The sequence below is a fragment of the Plutella xylostella genome, chromosome 23 (assembly GCF_932276165.1).
Source record: "Plutella xylostella chromosome 23, ilPluXylo3.1, whole genome shotgun sequence".
In the NCBI taxonomy this organism is placed as follows: domain Eukaryota; kingdom Metazoa; phylum Arthropoda; class Insecta; order Lepidoptera; family Plutellidae; genus Plutella; species Plutella xylostella.
In genome coordinates, this window is record NC_064003.1 from 1,930,327 (window position 1) to 1,950,460 (window position 20,134).

Here is a 20,134-nt window from a genome sequence, read left to right on the forward strand (position 1 = left end):
AAAAAGTCGTACAGTCATAAGAAGTACATGCGTGTGGAAAATACGCTTTCAAATTTCCTTTCAATATCTATGTTTGACTTTAAACACAAAAAAGGCTCGGAATCTATTTCCATGGCGCCAACATAGTCCACGCAGAACTCACTATTTACTCAACAAGACGTAGTCAGTTGAACTAATGCGGCAACCATGTCGAATGCCCATAAAAAGCTATGTAAACTCAGTGTGACCTATACCGGCACATACCAGCAAACTGTTTACTAACATTACTGAATATCACCTCTTTTAGCCCGGTGATGTCAGGCTTAGGATCCGGATAACAAATAAAACAATTAATTTTAATGTAAACGTAAATATTAGATAGTACCTAAGTGAAGTGACGGCATTTAAATCAGGACGTGCCAAGTCATTGTCAGTCAGGATGATTTGCAGGATTTCCAAGAATTGAGAAAAGTCATTTAAAGCAATTTTTTTTTTAGAAAATATTTGTAAATTATTAAAGGTAAGCATCCACCTATCGGTATCGAACTCATCGGATATTCGTAATATTATTGATAAACAGCGTCGGCAATGCCGATGAAGTGGAGGCAGTTGTGTGAATTTCTATACAAAGAATACTGAATGCCTTGCATCCGTTACGTACGGTTCCGAAAGGTATTCATCATAATAACATATAATTCAAATAAACACTGGCGAAAATTGGGTGCACCTCAGCCTACCCCGCAAGGGAGTACATTAGTACAAGGTGTGAGTGTTTACATTATATTTATATTGAGTATTCATCATGTGCACAATCATGCAAAACAGGAGTAAATCTAAATAGACCTATAAATAATAATACAAAGAGTGTTAATAGTTAGACTTTAGATACTTGTTTTAATGACATGGATCAGAGTCTAAATAGACTCGTAATCATAGGCTACCTGGATACAAGTATGGAAATTCCACTTCCGTTGACTAATGTGTAGGTCGCACTGTGTAGGTAATGGCTAAATCCTGTTCATGGTAATATCCTAGCTCATTGGGATCGGAACAGTTAGAAGAAGTAGGTAGACATATGAAATATGATGGGACTGTACTAATTTTACAATATGAATAAATAAATGATTATTATTATTATTATATACTACATAGAATAAATACAAAGTTTGTTTTTCATCTGGAAATTTTGTAAGCAAAGCTCAGGTTTACGTTTCAATTCCTTCGAATCCAAGAATAGAAGAAATCATGGAACTAACGCAAAACATTTCCGATAAACCCATGAAACAGGTATAACAATCATAGTTTAAACTGTAAAAAGTAGTCAGATTGTTATTCTGACTTTAGTGTGGCTAGATTAACAGAAAGTGCATTTCACGCATATTTTTTTATTAGCTATACTCAGAATAGAATAGAATCACTATTAGTTCACTATTCTACCTAGAAGTCGGCAGTTGTCTCAAAACGCAAGATCGTAGTTTTCACAACTTGGTTGCGCTGAAATATTGACTAAGCATCTAGGTATGATTCCAGTAAGTGCGTACGTGCATAGTTCGGGTAGGCTTCTTTAGAATATTTTTTAATAATGCTGCCAAGACATTTTTGATGTTGTAAACATAAGTTTACTGGAAATGGCTCCGCTCCAAATACTAGTAAACATTAAATGTTTTTCTAGGTTATAGGTCATTGTTGGCTTGCCTATGAAATTAAACATTTTGAATTCGAAAATCGTTATCAAAATAAGTTCGCAATAGGCGCCTAGGTACTTACTTGCATAACATAATGGAATATTTATTTTTAAAAATTACTAGTAAAACCGAGCATGACGGCTCCATAATCATCATATTAACAAACCGTTCACAGTAAAATCAACTATAGTACCTTAATTGAATGATACATCTGACCTCTGAATAACCCAAAGGCTTAAATAAACTGAATAACTACTGATGCGTATCTTTCTAGGATCCCGAAACGGACATCTGAAAATACCCGGGATCCTATAAATACTCCACTGATCTTATGCTAGACGTCATCGAACGCAGCTTCGGTGATTCAGCTTGTAACAATAGGATCTACTAGAGTTCGTGCTTGTCAGTGGATATTCCCAATCTGATGGTAGGTACACTATGGGCCTATAATATAATCAATGAAGCGATTATTGAACGCAAAATAAATACTTAATATAGAAAAGCGATACTTATGTATTCATAAGGGACTGGTCTACCTTATTACCAGGACAATCTGTTACAATCGATAAATTAATAGTTTTCTTTAGATATATGATCCATTTCCAAGTAGATTTATAATGCTAGTTACAGTTACAATATTATTGTAACAGTCAGCCCTACATCAGTAGGTCGGTTATCCGTACCACTTATTGTGAATATAATAATATTAAATATTTTAGGCACTACTACCGAAACGAAAATGTAAAAAATGTGTTAAATTACGGAATATCCCGAGTGACTAAATAAAATGGTATGGCGATGAGTGACAAAAACTTATGACGACATTCTTGAACTTATTTAAAAAGTGGGCCAAAATTTCTCTTCGGAAAAATGATCCTGCTATGATTAATACTGAGAGAAGAGAGATAATAATTGTGTATACTGTGTCTACAGGAAAGGATTTATTTATTCTTCAGTGATATACCTACCTACGCCTATGCGTAAGGTACAGGACTTCACCTTTGACCTTTTTCAGTGAAGTCTTGAACTAATTAGACTATCCAATAGTAGGTTATAACAGGAAATATAAGACCATGTTATTAATTTCATTCCTTAAACTTACTTTACATACTTTTGGTTATTCTTTATCCATCGGATGGTTTAATACTAACAAGCTGAAAGTGGGAAGGAATAATATAAAGCCACCTTTTTAAAAGACATTCGCATTCACCTTAGAGATTATTTTTTATCTAATATACTCTAAGATATCATCTCACCTACTATATAGGTATCACAAATGAACAAGCTCAGTAGGTACTACTATATTCCATGGAACAGCCTGGAAAATACCTGCATTATTTCCGATCAGTCATTGCAAAATAGCCCTTTCCCTTGCCAACATCCTATTAACCCTGAGCATAGCCAATAATGACCTACCAGAACCATACCTAGCAGCATCAGTGATGGAAAACCCAATGCATGATGCATGATAAACCAAAGATTTTCTTCCATTAAATTAACATTTATAAGATGCGTGGAACGGAAGTAAATCGTTTTTTAACTGAATTACTCGTAATCATGATGTGTCATGGTTAGTTCAGTAGGGAATAGTTTGAGTACTTTCATGGAAAATTTAAACTCATTAACGCACGGTTGCACAACGAATCATCACCTAGCAAACTATCGTACTAAATGCGTTGGTCGTATCGTACTAAAGTCGTAGTAAATGCCTTCTGGCCAAAGCCGCCAAAGGCCATCCCCAAAAGAGCTGTAGAGAACGTCAGTTTTTCACAAACAGACACTAGATAAGTCTCTATGCAGTGGACTGGCGGGCGTCCCCCCTACTATTAAATATACCTGAGCGTAGGTAATCTCTATAATCCCTTATTATTTCTAATTTATGCATATAAATATAAATGACGACCGAATGGCGTAGTGGTTAGTGACCTGACTACTGAGCCGAAGGTCCCGGGTTCGATTCCCGGCTGGGGCAGATATTTGTTTAAACACAGATATTAGTTCTCGGGTCTTGGATGTGCCTGTAAAATGGCAATAGGCCCGCCCCCTATTACATTGGAACTAACATAACACTCTGGCGAAAAGTGGGTGCAGCAATGCACCTCTACCTACCCCGCAAGGGAGTACATTAGTACAAGGCGTGAGTGAGTGTGTGTGTGTGTTTATGCATATAACTTGACGAAACTAAGATTGAAAATCTTATTTCAGCAGAATTTTCGCATTTCCAAAACAACAAGAAAGAACTAAGCAAAAACAAACTAAACCTCAAAACACTATCACGAATACATTACACGACACAAGGAATATAAATGGTAAATATTAATAATTACGTAACATTGTTACAGAGCGTTGCCGCGAGCAATGACCTTGCAGTGAGGTATCGCGACGCGACGACGTCTACGTCACGACGCAACGTAACATTCCGTCACTGACGATGTGACGACGACGCACGTCACGCCTTCACAGAAACACGTTGCAACACAGACCGACAGCGGCGCCCTACATTTTCACACTTATTGTTGAAGTAGGAAGAGCGATATCGGCAGCATTGGTAAGTTGGTTTTAATCGGACATTAATGAACGGTTTATGCAAAGGATTAAACACGTTAAGGCGTTGGTTATTGAGTCGAAAATGTATGAGGTGTAAGGTTTTTAATGCAAAATCTGCCGATAAGGGTTTCCGACTGGGGTTTTTATTAATTTTATGAACAATATGGGCTGTGGAAAAGTTATTTTATTAATAATAGAATAATGTTTATGACTCAAGGGACGACGTGGATTTCATTATTTAGGTACATTATCTGCCTATGTTGTTAAAAAAACCTTACCGTAACATTTTTTTGTTAGAAATTAATTGAAATTATTGATTTTTAGGAGATTTTAAAAAGTTGCTACCATGGAAGTTTTTCTACTTCCATGATCACTACATACATAACACACCAAAAAAGTCAAAATAACTAGGTATACCTACTGACAATAAAAACCTTAGTTACTACCTTATCAACCGAGATCATGTAAATTTACATACCTAATTAACGGAAAAGTTGGATTTATCTTGGTTTTTTTTTTAATATTTACAATCATGTCGCTGATCTACTAAGGGAAAACACATCACAATGGGGGTGGCTAGCACAAAGGGAAATACTAGTCAAACTGAGCAACTTTTGAAAATACTTAAATGAAAAACATTATAGGTATGTATTCGTGTAAAAAATCTCTATAAAGAAGAAATTTTCTAAAGTTATCCATAATTACTATCGAATTACTACTGCTACTACAGAAATAAACATAGGGAGTAACTTCTATATTTATACCTATTACAGGGTCTGATAGTAGTACTCACAGTAGAAATTATTATGACAAAGAATAAAATAGGTAGGTATATCGTCGTTATTATTGCAAAATTAAATTGCGAAAAATCATATTTCAAATACACCTAGCGCCATCTAGTATCGAGTAGCAAAACTATTATTTGCATGTCGCACCTTCTGAGAACAATAGGGCCGTTCAAACGGGTAAAGTGGGCGTCAAGTACCGCTTACTAAACATAGAGAGCAGTATTCGCTAGACTACCACGCTGTATTCCGACTCTTATTCCAAGTTGGAATTTCCAACTAGGCTGTACTATAAAATAAATATACCTACTCTATAAATGTACTGCAACATTCGCTATAGATGATGATTAAAAATTACAAGCCTATGTTAATGATTTTGAGGTTGGTTGGTTGGTATTCAAACCCGGCCGCCCAGAAATGAGTTCATAGTGCCTAATCCCAATCAAAAAAATATTTTTTAAATATTAAAAACTACGAGTATGTACCTACTACCTAGGTCTGTCTGTACGTCATTCGTCACATCTACAATATCTGAAAATATTTTCATGTAACATACTAGCTACTTATAAGAACACTCGGAATAAAATAAGGTACAAGGTATCTATCATAAAAAACAGTTCATCTGTTTGAGATCAACGATACGACATACAATTACCCTGACAAAGGCACAGTAAACTTATAATAACACTTTCTTGTAGTCGGGGGTAAAAAACACAAGTTTTATCAAACCATTTCAGATTGCATCACCATTTCTACAACACAATATACTTAGATACGAAGTTATATTGATATCGATTCTGAAGGCAGAAATTTTAAATTTAGCGATGTCAAAACCTTAATTTCTTTGTTTAAAGTTCGACTCTATGATTGTTTCCGTAAATGTCATTTTATGCTAGCAATTTTTTTTAGTTTGACAGCGTTAAAATTAGAATTTCTGCCTTCAGAATCAACATCATTGTCTTATTAATTTTACTACGAAAGTAAAGTATGTTATCTACTAAATTATGTATGTAATCACTGCACGCATGACTTGCCTACCGTATCAGTGCAGATTGATAACACTAACACACTTATCTATGTATTTAACCTATTACGAAGTATATTTAAAATAGCACGTTGTTCTATAATACTACCTAGTATTGTATACGAAAAAGTTGTTAGGTATGGATTATAAGGAGTATGTATATGTCGCAGGCAACTGGTTTAATCTGCTGTTTGATTGAACCACTAGCCCGTTCATTGGATGGCGCTATTCAGTTGTATGACTAAAGGACAACTCGTCAAGTCGTTGATTGTAACGTTCGACGTCTTGACTGAACGTCATTCAGCAAAGTCGTTGAATGGGATATAGTATAGCAACTTTGTAATGTCTGGTTAGGGTGAACATCACCAGACAAGAGTCAACAAAAAGACTATGTTACAAAGCTCTTATCTCACAAATTAACTAAACAATTGTAACGAGCCGTTACCAAACCATCCACCGCACCTACCCACATACCGAAGCCACAAGAGCGCCCGCGAGTCGAGGTGGGGCACCACACAGGCGACTCCGGAGAATACAAGGGGCGCGGGGCGACCCGCCTATAAATAACCGCGAGCCGGCCGTCCGACCACCATTCGTCACCTCCTGCTCCGACGAGTGACCAGTCCGTTCCCGAGATCCTTCCCTGCACCTCTATCTATCTATGTATCTATTCACGCACACTATTCTCACTACACCGTCCTCCCTACGCTGTGGGTCGCCTACTAGCGGATCGAGGTTCCCCGGAATACACGGACGCCTGGGTCGCCTAGTTTAAAGCGGCCGTGTACCGAACTATACAATCGCTGGACACACACCGGCCCTCAGCCACACGTTCTTATCAACACAGCTACACTCCACAAATCCTGGAACAAATACACACGTACCACCGGTATTCGCCCGACCTCCTGTACCCTGTATTCCTTCCCCTTATTAAGATAGAAACATCCGCGTAGGCCCCTTCAGGGCCCGACCAATATAAATATAAATAACCGTGATAAGTATTTGTGCATTTGTGTAGTGTGTTAATATTAAGTACATAAGCTGTAAGTACCTTAGATATATAAGTTAACCTGGTTGTAAATAAAGCGGGTCCAGTGCCGCCTGAATTGTGTTACACTAATTAATCGGCATTATTAATTCTCACCCCGTACACCTACCGAGGTTATTTCCCTCCAGGGGCCTCAGGATCAAGATCAGGACAGTTAGGACCGCTTCACGGTCATTGTAGATCCCCCAGGCGACCAGGCACTCCTTCAGAGGCTGGCGCCAAGCTGAGCTAGTCTAAGACCGCTTCCCGGTACATATTAATTGAGAGTTACTAGGTAGGTACCAGCCCTAAGCACTAGGGACGTTAGTCATAAGGGTAAGTATCACATTACAATATAGCACCCAACCCCTACTCTCGGGGGAGGCCAGGCAGGTCGATTCACCCAGGGGTCGCTCCCCGGTGATCCAGACCAGCTCCTGCTGAGCTGCTACATTACATTTGGCGCCCAACGTAAAATCCACGAATTCTCATCAATATTTAATATTATTTAGCCCCCCGTAATAACTTGTTAATCATTAGAAATAACCGACCGACCGACTTAACGTTCAAGTTAACTATCTACCCGTAATTGTTCTAAAAATAGACCGACAACCGACCGACCGACCCCGTTTAACAAAAATTACAATTTAAAAGTAAAGAGCACGTAAATTTTTGTTGGTCATTTTTATTTAAATTTCCGTAACCGATTACAAACTGGCCCCGTTTTATAGTAGGTAAATATACAGCATCAAATGCCAACTTCTTGGATTTATAACCTTAATAAAGAGGAATTAATAAGGGAAAGTAGGGAGAGGAAGCTACCGACCGTAAATTTAAGCGTAGACAAGCTGAGGAAGCAGCTGTCCGACCACATCAGACAAGAAGAGGAGGAGACCTTCGAGATGACATCCGAAGACCAGACCAGAACCGCGAACCAGCTGAACCTGTCATCCATCGTGAGGGAATGGAATATATCGTTCGACACCGCATGCGACCCGGTTGAGTTCATCGAGCGCTTGGATGAACTGACGTCATCAGGCGACGTCCCGCAGGACCGATTACTCCAGGTACTACCTAAGGTATTAAGAGGCAAACCGCTATTATGGTACAGAAACAACTCAGACAGCTGGAAAAAGTGGGAAGACTTCCTAGAAGACTTCAAACTCTTTTTCTACCCGGCGGGATACGAGAAAAACCTGCTCGAGATGATCATCGCACGAAAACAACACCACCGTGAATCTTTCGTCAACTACCTGACCGACATACAAACCCTGATGAGAAGGTACGGAAAAATGACCAAAACAGAAAAAGAAGAAAGAGTCTACGAAAACATGAATGCCAACTACAAGTACTACATCAAGAAGCAAGACTTCACCAGCCTCGGGGAATTAATAAGACAGGCAGCCGAGTACGAGCAGATCACAGAAGAATCCTCATCTCAACAGTGGAATCACCAACTAGACCGACACCGTCAAACACCGAAAGTTTATCCAGAAACATCACCAGAACCTCGTAAAATTCACGAAAAATACGACAGGACCACATGCTGTTGGAACTGCGGCAAAGCAGGCCACTCACACAAGGAATGCCGGGGCAGGCAAGTACTGTTCTGTAGCCAATGCGGAGTCCTCGGGAGACTAACGCGCAACTGCTGCAGGAGAGAAACCAAGTTCGGAGACACGAACATAACCGCCGAAGAAACCCAACCAGAATACCGAATCTTCGAAAACGTAAAAATAGGGAACATGACATACCGAGCGTTGATTGATACAGGCTCCACCAGATCTTACATCAGTAGAAACATCTATGAAGAGAACTCGACAAACGCCGACACAGAAAAAATCGCAGGGATGCGAGTAACCGTCGCTGATGGCAGAGTCATGGACGTGAAACTCAAAATAGACCCAGAAATCGAGATACGGCAGAGAAAATTAACACACGAACTCTTCGTACTACCAGCTTATTCACCACCAAACCTAGTTATCATAGGGATAGACCTACTAAGAAAAGCAGGAGCCACAATAGTCTGGCACAACAACACCGAAAATACACCGAAAGTCAGCGAAATCGTCGCGCCAGAATCAACGCCACCACACAATAATATAATAAACGGCCCAAGAAAATCAAAATCCCGCAAGCAAAAGAAAAAACCTAACCAACAACATCCACCAAGATATCCCGACACAGCTTCGATCCAGGAACGAAAAGGATGGTTCGAGAGGAAAATGTCCGAAACCCGAAAATCACCAGAAAATGACCCAACATTTACAATAAAAAACGGCTCACTCCATAAACGAATTGTAAATCCGAGGTACGGGGTCAAGATCAATTCACAATCGCAGTGGAAATTATGCGTTCCGACATTGAAAAGAAGGTCGATTATCGAACAACACCTTAATGAACCGACAACAACAGGCTACCTGACTACGGGAAAAATCCTAAAAAGTATTGCCGAAACATATTACTGGCCCGGGATGTACAAAGATGTTCTTCATCATATGAAAAAGTACAAAGAACGACTGAAATCATCGTCATCAAACTCGCCGCAACCAAATTCCACCGAACCGAAGCAGTAATAACCTACCGACGACGTCATCACCCATCGCCAGATGTGCCTAGCCGCGGTACTCATGCGATGCCGAACGAACCGATAATTCCAAACCTACCCTCAATCATCAACATAATGAAGATTGAAGACAAATAGCCGTAAAAAGTTAAAACATTTGTATATTTATGACCTAGTCATTCCGTACCGTACCGTATAAATCTTATTATGTATAATTTGTAATTTAATTATAAATATACAACCGAAAAACCGCAATCTATATTGAAAATATAGAAATAGGTAAAAATGTAAACGCAAATGCACACATTTTACACCTTCCGTCCGTAGTTTAATATAATTTAAGTAAATATTAGACACACAGACATGTTAAACTTATAACATCCACCTTTTTGCATCCAAGTCACAAGCAAAATGTAGCTCAGACTTAGAACAAGGATTGTAACATTTATGAACGCAGCCCAATACGTTACTCTGTGAACGTACACAGGTTAGGATTTTAGTTGTCAAGTGTCAAACCACCGACCGAATAAATTTCAGCGCAAGGGCACATGCCGTATAAAATAAATTTTAATTGTTAATTTAGTTGCAATGTAAATAATTTAGTAAAATTTGCATATGTAACAAAACCGAAAAACTGAAACCGTATATACCTAATATAATAACCAGGAAAATGTATACCAGTACACAATAAGATGTACATATCCTACAATGTAAGTAAAACTAACCATGTATTTTATCCTTGCTCAGGCTCTTGTAAAAGCTCAATATTCACATCTTTTATGCAAAAAAAGAATCCCGAATATACCTGAAACCGAATGTCCTGATTTACCTGCACCAAGCAAGGATGAAGTGCTCATTTATTGCATTATCTATTTACCTGTAATCTTGTTTTTTTTTACCAATCTTAATAATATTACAATTTGTAAATTTAACCAGAAATAAATATCTAAGTAAATAAAATATATCCTGAATCCAGATGATAAAGTAAGAACCTGTTGTAAACAAATGCACCAGTACATGCACCTTTCTCTTTATTTTTTCTTGTATGTATCTACATAACCTGTGAATTTTTACCAGGTAAAAATTCTCCTGCTGAGGGGGGAGAATGTAACGAGCCGTTACCAAACCATCCACCGCACCTACCCACATACCGAAGCCACAAGAGCGCCCGCGAGTCGAGGTGGGGCACCACACAGGCGACTCCGGAGAATACAAGGGGCGCGGGGCGACCCGCCTATAAATAACCGCGAGCCGGCCGTCCGACCACCATTCGTCACCTCCTGCTCCGACGAGTGACCAGTCCGTTCCCGAGATCCTTCCCTGCACCTCTATCTATCTATGTATCTATTCACGCACACTATTCTCACTACACCGTCCTCCCTACGCTGTGGGTCGCCTACTAGCGGATCGAGGTTCCCCGGAATACACGGACGCCTGGGTCGCCTAGTTTAAAGCGGCCGTGTACCGAACTATACAATCGCTGGACACACACCGGCCCTCAGCCACACGTTCTTATCAACACAGCTACACTCCACAAATCCTGGAACAAATACACACGTACCACCGGTATTCGCCCGACCTCCTGTACCCTGTATTCCTTCCCCTTATTAAGATAGAAACATCCGCGTAGGCCCCTTCAGGGCCCGACCAATATAAATATAAATAACCGTGATAAGTATTTGTGCATTTGTGTAGTGTGTTAATATTAAGTACATAAGCTGTAAGTACCTTAGATATATAAGTTAACCTGGTTGTAAATAAAGCGGGTCCAGTGCCGCCTGAATTGTGTTACACTAATTAATCGGCATTATTAATTCTCACCCCGTACACCTACCGAGGTTATTTCCCTCCAGGGGCCTCAGGATCAAGATCAGGACAGTTAGGACCGCTTCACGGTCATTGTAGATCCCCCAGGCGACCAGGCACTCCTTCAGAGGCCGGCGCCAAGCTGAGCTAGTCTAAGACCGCTTCCCGGTACATATTAATTGAGAGTTACTAGGTAGGTACCAGCCCTAAGCACTAGGGACGTTAGTCATAAGGGTAAGTATCACATTACAATATAGCACCCAACCCCTACTCTCGGGGGAGGCCAGGCAGGTCGATTCACCCAGGGGTCGCTCCCCGGTGATCCAGACCAGCTCCTGCTGAGCTGCTACATTACACAATAACAATAAACGTACCTCCATATTGTTGTTCATAATTATCCAGTTTCGCCACTTTTTTTCTTTGAAACTATCCGCCCGCGGCGTAATAATAGGTAAATCCATGTTGTCACACTATTTTAACACAAATAACGCACTTTAAAGCTAATTTATTTGCAAAAAACTAACAATATAGGTGCTTTTTGTGTCAGCTGTTAGCTGTTAGACGCCATATTTGTTTTATTAACCACCTGACTGATTTTAAGTCAGCTAACTAGTTGGACGTTTTGTGACGCTTGTACAATCAACGTTCGGCCTAGTCATACAACTGAACAGCGCCATCCAATGAACGGGCTAGTGGTTCAATCAAACAGCAGATTAAACCAGTTGCCTGCGACATATATACATAAGTATTAAGATTATATACATAAGATTAACACAATAGTCTACATAATTATTATATCCGACAATATATCCCGGAATTTCCATGCCAGCAACTTACAGCCAGCCTTAAGTTATAAAAACACGCACTCACGCCTTGTACTAATGGTCTCCCTTGCGGGGTAGGCAGAGGTGCATTGCTGCACCCACTTTTCGCCACATCCAAGACCCGAGAACAAATATCTGTGTTTAAACAAATATCTGCCCCAGCCGGGAATCGAACCCGGGTCCATCGGCTCAGTAGTCAGGGTCACTAACCACTACGCCATTCGGTCGTCATCAGCTTTGATATTTTTAAATATAGGCCAGGGGTGGCCATCGCGGCTATCGGTAAGTACAGTACATCGTTCGTAGCAACCATTTTTTCTAGAGTAAGTACTTACGGGATTGTTATATGACTAGGGGTTTAGTCGGAAAAAGTCGTGCTTCGGTCCAATATAGTTGGCCACCCCTGGGTAGATAGTCAAGATTCTTTACTTAGGGCCAGGCCACAACACTGCGTTGCGACGTCGCATTGCAAAAATCAGCGACAATATCAATCAAGCATTTGTACGGGAAAACTTTAAAAACAGTCGCAGAATTTTGCGATGCGACGTCGCAACGCAGTGTTGTGGCCTGGCCCTTAGAAATAAAGGGCAAGCAGTTCAGACCTTATCGGTTACATTTCTTATTAATTATATCGTAATTTAAATGAGTCAATTATAACTAAGTAATTAAGATAACGGAGGAGACGAGAATACTTAACAAAATCAAAGCGTGAACAGAATCACCCAATAAATAGCAAGTCATTTTTCTTCATATTTGGCTGAGGCTGCTTTTAATTAAACTCGCGTAGTTTTTGGCGCGTAGCTATAAGCTCGTTTATAGAAGCTTATGTAGGTGCGCAAAGGCGCACTTTTTGGTACATATTGTACCTACGAGCGTTGGCACGCTTCTAACCTCCAAACCATGTTGCTACTAACCTGTGTTAATTTTTTGGTTAAATAAATATTTTTAATTTTTTCATATATTTTTTTTCAATCAACCACTACGTAAGTATTGGCCTATGGCCTCTCTCAAGGAGAGCCACAATATTCTATCCTTACTCGTCCATCCACTAACGGCAGTCTAAGGTCCTTCGAGCCGGAGGACGTCCCACGCTACGCTATTTATAGTGTAATGGTCGCGAAAGTGTATTGATTGGCTGATATAATAAATTTCGACTATGCTCACAAATCTTGTGAAACTAAGTTGAATGTACGTGTAAATATGCGTTGATTTACCAATTCTTATTACGTATAAGTATACCGCTCCCCAGCCACTCCTTACCAATACAATACGCTCCAGCTACCGCTGCACGGGTTAATTATCGACATAGATAAAAGTCACTATATCGCGGTTGGCAATAAATACGGCGCTGTGATATGTGGAACGCGCATTTAATGAGATTATCGGCGTCGATAACGAACCCGTGTAGCGGCCGCAGCTAATTACCATTTATCGATGAAGCAACGAATATTTTTTACTCATGCGGGATATAAAAATATATAAAAAAACACTCTATTTTGAGAAGATTAATGACACGGCTTGTTTTTACCCTCTGAGGTACATCACGAGCTATTACGTCCCCACTGCTGGGGCACGGGTCTCCTTCCAATGAAGGAAGGGTTTAGGCCTAGTCCACCACGCTGGCCAAGTGTGCTTGTGCTGAGAGAGTTGTCGGGTAAGTGGGCAACCCGACTGTCAGATGTTTTCAAGCCGCCCGAAGGCCTCTGACTAGGCTTAACGACTCTGAGGTACGGAACGCTAAAAACCGATTACATACTTGAAAAAAGCCTCATCGAAATTAATTCAATACCAGAGAATAATACCTAAGTATATATAATATTTATTTATAATAATACATACTTAACTAAATAAAATAAAATAAAACATGTGAATTGAAACGGCGATACGGCCCGCGACCTGTGCATGTTTATACAACATAGAATAGAATAGAATAGAATATTGCTTTATTGAACACCACATAAATCAGACATACAAAAAAAAAACATACTTATAGACTAGAACTAATGTACAATAGGCGGCCTTATCGCTGAGGGCGATCTCTTACAGGCAACCTTATATATATAGCGTACATACATACCTACCTATGTAGCGAAAATCGAGCTTCCAAGCCACAATTTACTGCCACTTCGAGGAATATGAGAATATGCATGCTATGCCTATATTGCCTACTAGCAGTGTGACTAGCTATTTTGCGAGGTATAGTGTATTGTGAAGATAAGCAAAGCAATCAAACCAATTTGCCCTCCGAGCGGGTAAGGTTTTCTTTTTATAAAAAGGCGGAAGTTATCACAGCTAGTAGGTACAGTATGTGCTGCCTTGGTAAAGGTTTAAAATTAACTTCTACTTAAGGCTAAACTCATAATTTTGTTTAGATTCACCTCCTGAGTGGCCTCTTCGGCTTTTCTATGCCCATGTTTAACACCCTGTATTCGCACAAGGCCAAATTGGAACATTGTAGGTGTAGCCATGCCGGTGAATAATCAAAGCTAGCCTGTCGATACCATATACTATGATCTGCCATACAAGACGTACACCCACGCTTCACATACCATGCCTAGTTGATCTATTTCGCTTATGTTACCAGACATAATGTAAATAACATAATTTGTGTATTATTTGTAGTTGTAGGTACTGAACTAATATAGGAACCTAGGTACATTTTATTTTACGAGGTAATAAGTAGGTGGGTACGATTGCTAAATGATCCACTGAACAACAATATAGGTAAGCAACCAGAATTTGTCCATCTTAACATAATAATAATAATAATACGACATACAAAAGAATGAATGTTTAAGCATCTACAGATGTTAAAGTCAGAATAAATTACCGGCTGATAGTAATAATGATACCTACACAGTCGTAACTACAGCCGTGAGTTAATGTAGTAACAATTTAGTCTTTGATCAATATATCCGATTCAGAAGGGGAACCATCTCTATGGTTTTATGAAAAAAACACTTACCGTTTCTCGCCGGCCGGTATCCAGATTCCAGACACTTGTTCTATATTTGAATTCGTAAATTCGCTTCCGTATTCGAAATCAAAGAGACGCGCGCGCACTCGAAAACTCACCGATCGAATGTTAAGATAGTATGACGTACCTACCTACCCAGCGAGTAGGTGCGGTTCGTATAATAGCAAACTCGTATTTATAGATACAAACACACTCACAGAAAACACTTATGAATGATCATTAATTCATCAGTTTTTACCCACGGAATTGTTTGTGCCTAATATTCTTTATAGTTCCGCTTCTGCACTACACACCTTAGGTACAGCTGAATCAATAATTGCCATCCAATTTACACTTTCGAAATAAAGTACCAAAAACCTCTTAACAAAACAACTTTTATTAAATATTAATTAGTCTACTATAATATTTATAGAATGTCACAGCGTTTTAGACTGAGGAACCGGCTTGAATCTCGCGCTGAAATATTCAAATGTAATTTCAGTTTCAGTTTATGAGTCGCGACGTATGTGTGTCGTTTCAGACTTTCGCGGCGGCACTATTAAAATAGTCGGTGCCGTTGTGACTGATATTTGTTAGCGGCGCGGCCCGCAGTCGATACGCTGAAGCGTCGTGTAGCGGGATTATGCGGTTTTGAGCATTTATTTATTTTAAATTTTTATAAGGGTGTGAAAAAAGAGTATAGGCAGGCTGAAAGGGGGCTACTGGGGTCAGGATTAAAAACCTTAAGAAGTTCGTGTTTCCAAATTTTATTCTGTGGAAGTTATTTCCACTGGAAATATGTAAATATGTAGACTTGTAAATGCATTAAAATTTATTTGAGAAGATATAGTAATATTATGAAAATGCCGTCATATATTAATTTCTTGCAGCCATACTTCGATTCTGAATAAGCAAGGCTGAGGGAAATTGTTGAGAACTAATCGCTTTTTGGGAAACCAGTGGATAATTTTCTTGGCTAATGGCATAGACTGATGGTGATGATATTTTATAGTATGTATGTACCTAGGTAGTTAAGAGTATTATTTTGTAATTTTATAACATTGAGTTTAAAATAGGCTTCAGGTCACATTTTGATTCCCTACCTAAATAATTTATAATTTACACAATTATCCAACCTCACCACCTAATTTCAATAAGCAAAACTAAGTGTAGGTGAATAAAATACTCATGGTATTTCCTCAAAGTATCAAGCGGCAGCAGTAGAGTGAAGTGATAATTGTACAAAGAGGCCATACAAGGTCGAATGCAAGGCCGTTTTTACTATTTTTCATAAACAAAGTCTTGACTGATCACAACTTAGATAATTTATGAATACACAATGTAGTATGTAGCTACTTATGGTAGGAAAAATATCGTAGTAGTAGATTTAAATTAAGTAAATAAGTTAACTTTCTTTGCACGGATTAATGACCTAGCTATCACCTAAGTGTCGTTTTTGATAATAAGAAAATAGTTTTGACATAAAGTTGAAAGAAAAAAAGAAATTGGTACCTAAATTAAACCTTTAAATTTATCTGTGTCATTATATTTTTAGAATGGCGTGTTAAACGTACAAATAGGTTAGCTTTTGAAGATCGCAATCGCATAATTAAACCGTAGCCTTTACAACTACTGTAAAGTAAGTTTTTAGCATGTTTTGGAGAAAATTACCCAGGAAATAAATTAAATTGAAGGTTTTACGGTTTGTTTGGACAGTCACTACCTTTATTATTTTTGAAGTCAGTCACTCATGTTTTGTATGTACAACTGTACTCCCTGCAGTGTGCAGTGCAAGGTAGGCAGAAGTGCATTGGTGCACCCACTTTTTGTCAGTGTTGCATTAAGTCCCTATGGAGGCGGGTGAAATAAAATTTTATGTTGCTGCTTTAATAATTTATTTAATAGATGATGGTGTTTAAATGATTCATTTAATAAACCATTAACTTGTTTTATCCCTAACTACAATTTAGATTTTTTTTATTCCAGATCATGGATAAATTTTTGTGGTAACCTTACGATAATCCATAATATGAACATAAAAATATACAAACCTAGATTAACAAAAACTAGGACAGTATCAGATAGTACAGCATTATGTTTTTCTATCATACTCGTAATCATTAGAAAAACGCAAGCATACATTGGCCTGAGGATTCCACTGTTCCGATTTCTTCCTACCAACAAACGTTCACACACTTTCCATCTCGAAACATTTGAATTGCCTTCAATCAGCGCCATTAACCACAATTAAAGGTGTATCGCTGGCCGCAAGAAAAAGACGTCTGGAGTAAATGAGGGTGTGATTAAAAACCTATTAAGTGTCTATTTGTAGAGGAACCGAAGTATTCCCGTGTGTAGTCATTCGGTCATTCGAGCTTACTTTGGATTTGAATTCCCGCCGAAAGAAAACTAGGGCCCGTGTTTTTAATTTGACGATCTAAATACCTAATTTGAATTAAAATATTAGTGTGTTAGTAAAACTTTTGGCAAACGTCTAAGCAGTTTTACAAGCTTGATTAAATGTATTTTATTCAGATGTGTAACTAACCGTAATTGTACATAACTAATATGTTATAACTTTCAATACCGGTATTGAAAAAAGCGTGGATTTTGTCCGGGATCCCGGTATTACGCAATACCGGTATTGCGGTATTGCATGCCCTACTGTGTACCTTGTGACCTTTAGTTTTAGTTTTAGTTTTTAAGTTAGTATTAAGAACTGGGCAGTCTGAAAACCAGCGCAGTGTGTTGCCGCATGCAATACGCAGCATTAGCTGAGGTTGTCCTATTGCCACTTTTGTATTTAAGTAAGCTTTCGAGTTGTATTTTCTGCTTGTGGCAATAAACTATTTTTCTTTCTTCTTTCTTTCTATGTATTACTCTAAAATGTGACCTAAATCCGATTATGAAGAGTTTAAATTTTTGATGAATATTAAAAAAATATATGTATTATCAGTTTTACCGACCTATATTCAAGCGGAATTTAAAAAAAAACTTACAAATTTAGACTTTTTGTTGAGGTGAGCACTACGTGCAGTAGCCATGAGTATGAATATACCACTATACATACCTACTACAACAAGTCACGCGACGGGGCAAACACCCATGCCAAGAGGCCCAAGAGTGATTAACTTAGGTATACTAAGCTTTTTATAGAAAAAAAAAAGTATTGCTAGATAGATAGATAAATGTCATACTCTCTAGTGATCAGATGAAACTATGGCCTCATATAGTTTATCTGTAACGAGTCTGTTAGTCTAACGTAAGTGTTAACTACACAATGGATTAAAAGAGAGTCCACTTGAGTTGTATATTACATAGATAGCTTAACCACGATACCTAATAAACCGCATGTACATAGGTAATCTTATCTCTTTTAGGTAAATGTTTACGGCTATAAATAATCTAATTTCGTTCGCTGTACAATCCCAGACACTCCGTACTAGATTAATTAAATATTTTATTCTAAAATATTTAGTACATACAGCTTCATACATAACACGGTATATACCAACAGCTACACTTTGAAAACCTTGTCAAACTAACAAACCACCTATACATAGGTATATATTCACATTATTCACCCATTCACACGCTGACAGTGTATTTATTTTAGTTGGTGAGTACCTACTTATAGTATTCGTTAAGATACCTAAGTGTCCACCAATGTAAACTTTTGCTGTCTAATAAACTAATAATTATGTTCAGTCAGTGTCCCACATTGTAACAAGTAACAATGATGACGGTAGTGTGATGGTGACTCAGCTTCCTAGAAAAAGACTCGCTTTCTACGCCCGGCGTCAACGTGTCTGATAAAATTCAAATAGAACGCATTGTTTATTAATTGAAAAAAAAGCTGTTACATCAGTGACGATATACGACGCTCTGTGCGTACTACGAAAGTGAAACTTTGATTCACACCACAGCGTCTACCAATGAGTTAAGTAATTGTTGACTAAAGGTATCCTGTATTTGATGCATTTCTATTTTATCCTTGTTATGATACTGTAAACTATACCTAATAAGTTGTGTACTATGTATAGGTAGGCACAGTGGTATATTCAATGAAATGATATCACACACATTCGAAAAATTGTTGTGTCACAGGAATCATCTTAGCCGAACCATAGAGGTAATCGAGGTAGATCGTCGTGTGATGATGACGTGGCTTTCTCGAATACTAGGCTCACTTTTTAAAGCCGGTGGCGTCAGGTTGTCTGATAAAATTCAATTAGGTACGTATTTTTTATGAATCAAATAAATACCGGTTAAGATCTATAAAGAATGGACTCGCGCAGGCTCGGCACGGTTCCGTACCAATCTTTCTAAATTAATAATTAAATACCTAGTACTTTTTTAAATATGTTTAGAAACCAAACTCCAAATCATTTTTAGAAACAGAACCATGAGAAATAGTAGTAAGGACCAGAAAAAAAGATTTTTTGTTTCTTAATTCAAACAGGAAAATGTAACACTGACTTACAAATTAAGGTGTTAAGAAAATGAAATTTGAATAATTTGTTTATCTAATTACTTTGAAATTGCAGTCGATTAAGATTTATTGGTTAATAATTGTAATGTCTCACCGGATAATTTAAATGGCTGATCACATTATTATAGGATGTTCATTAGCCTGGAATGTGTCTAGTGATGCTGTTGATGATTATTATGTTTAGCTTGTAAAGTAACCTCAAAATTCAGAATAAAAACTGTAAGTAAATCATTAGATAAAGATAAAGATAAAAAACCTTTATTCGATGTCCAGCACCACACACCAAAAATACACAAAAACAAAAAAGGTAGGTATTAGGTATTTTAAGTACTTACTCATTTATTCTTTTGAGTTGATAGTCATATTTAAGGTCATATTATTTCATATTTTCAACATGGAACTTATTTTTTAATATTAAATATATCGAATAAGTCGTCACCTTG

At 38.2% G+C, this 20,134-nt stretch overlaps 1 protein-coding gene across 1 annotated transcript in view; it reads right to left on the minus strand.

Moving 5' to 3' along the window:
• LOC119692526 overlaps window positions 1-15,559 on the minus strand; it is a 41,961-nt gene extending 26,402 nt beyond the window's left edge. Inside the window, exon 1 of the mRNA XM_048629541.1 lies at window positions 15,209-15,559. The gene's annotated coding sequence lies outside the window, so the exon portion shown is untranslated. The remainder of the gene's footprint in view (window positions 1-15,208) is intronic.
• Between the last annotated feature and the right edge of the window lie 4,575 nt (window positions 15,560-20,134).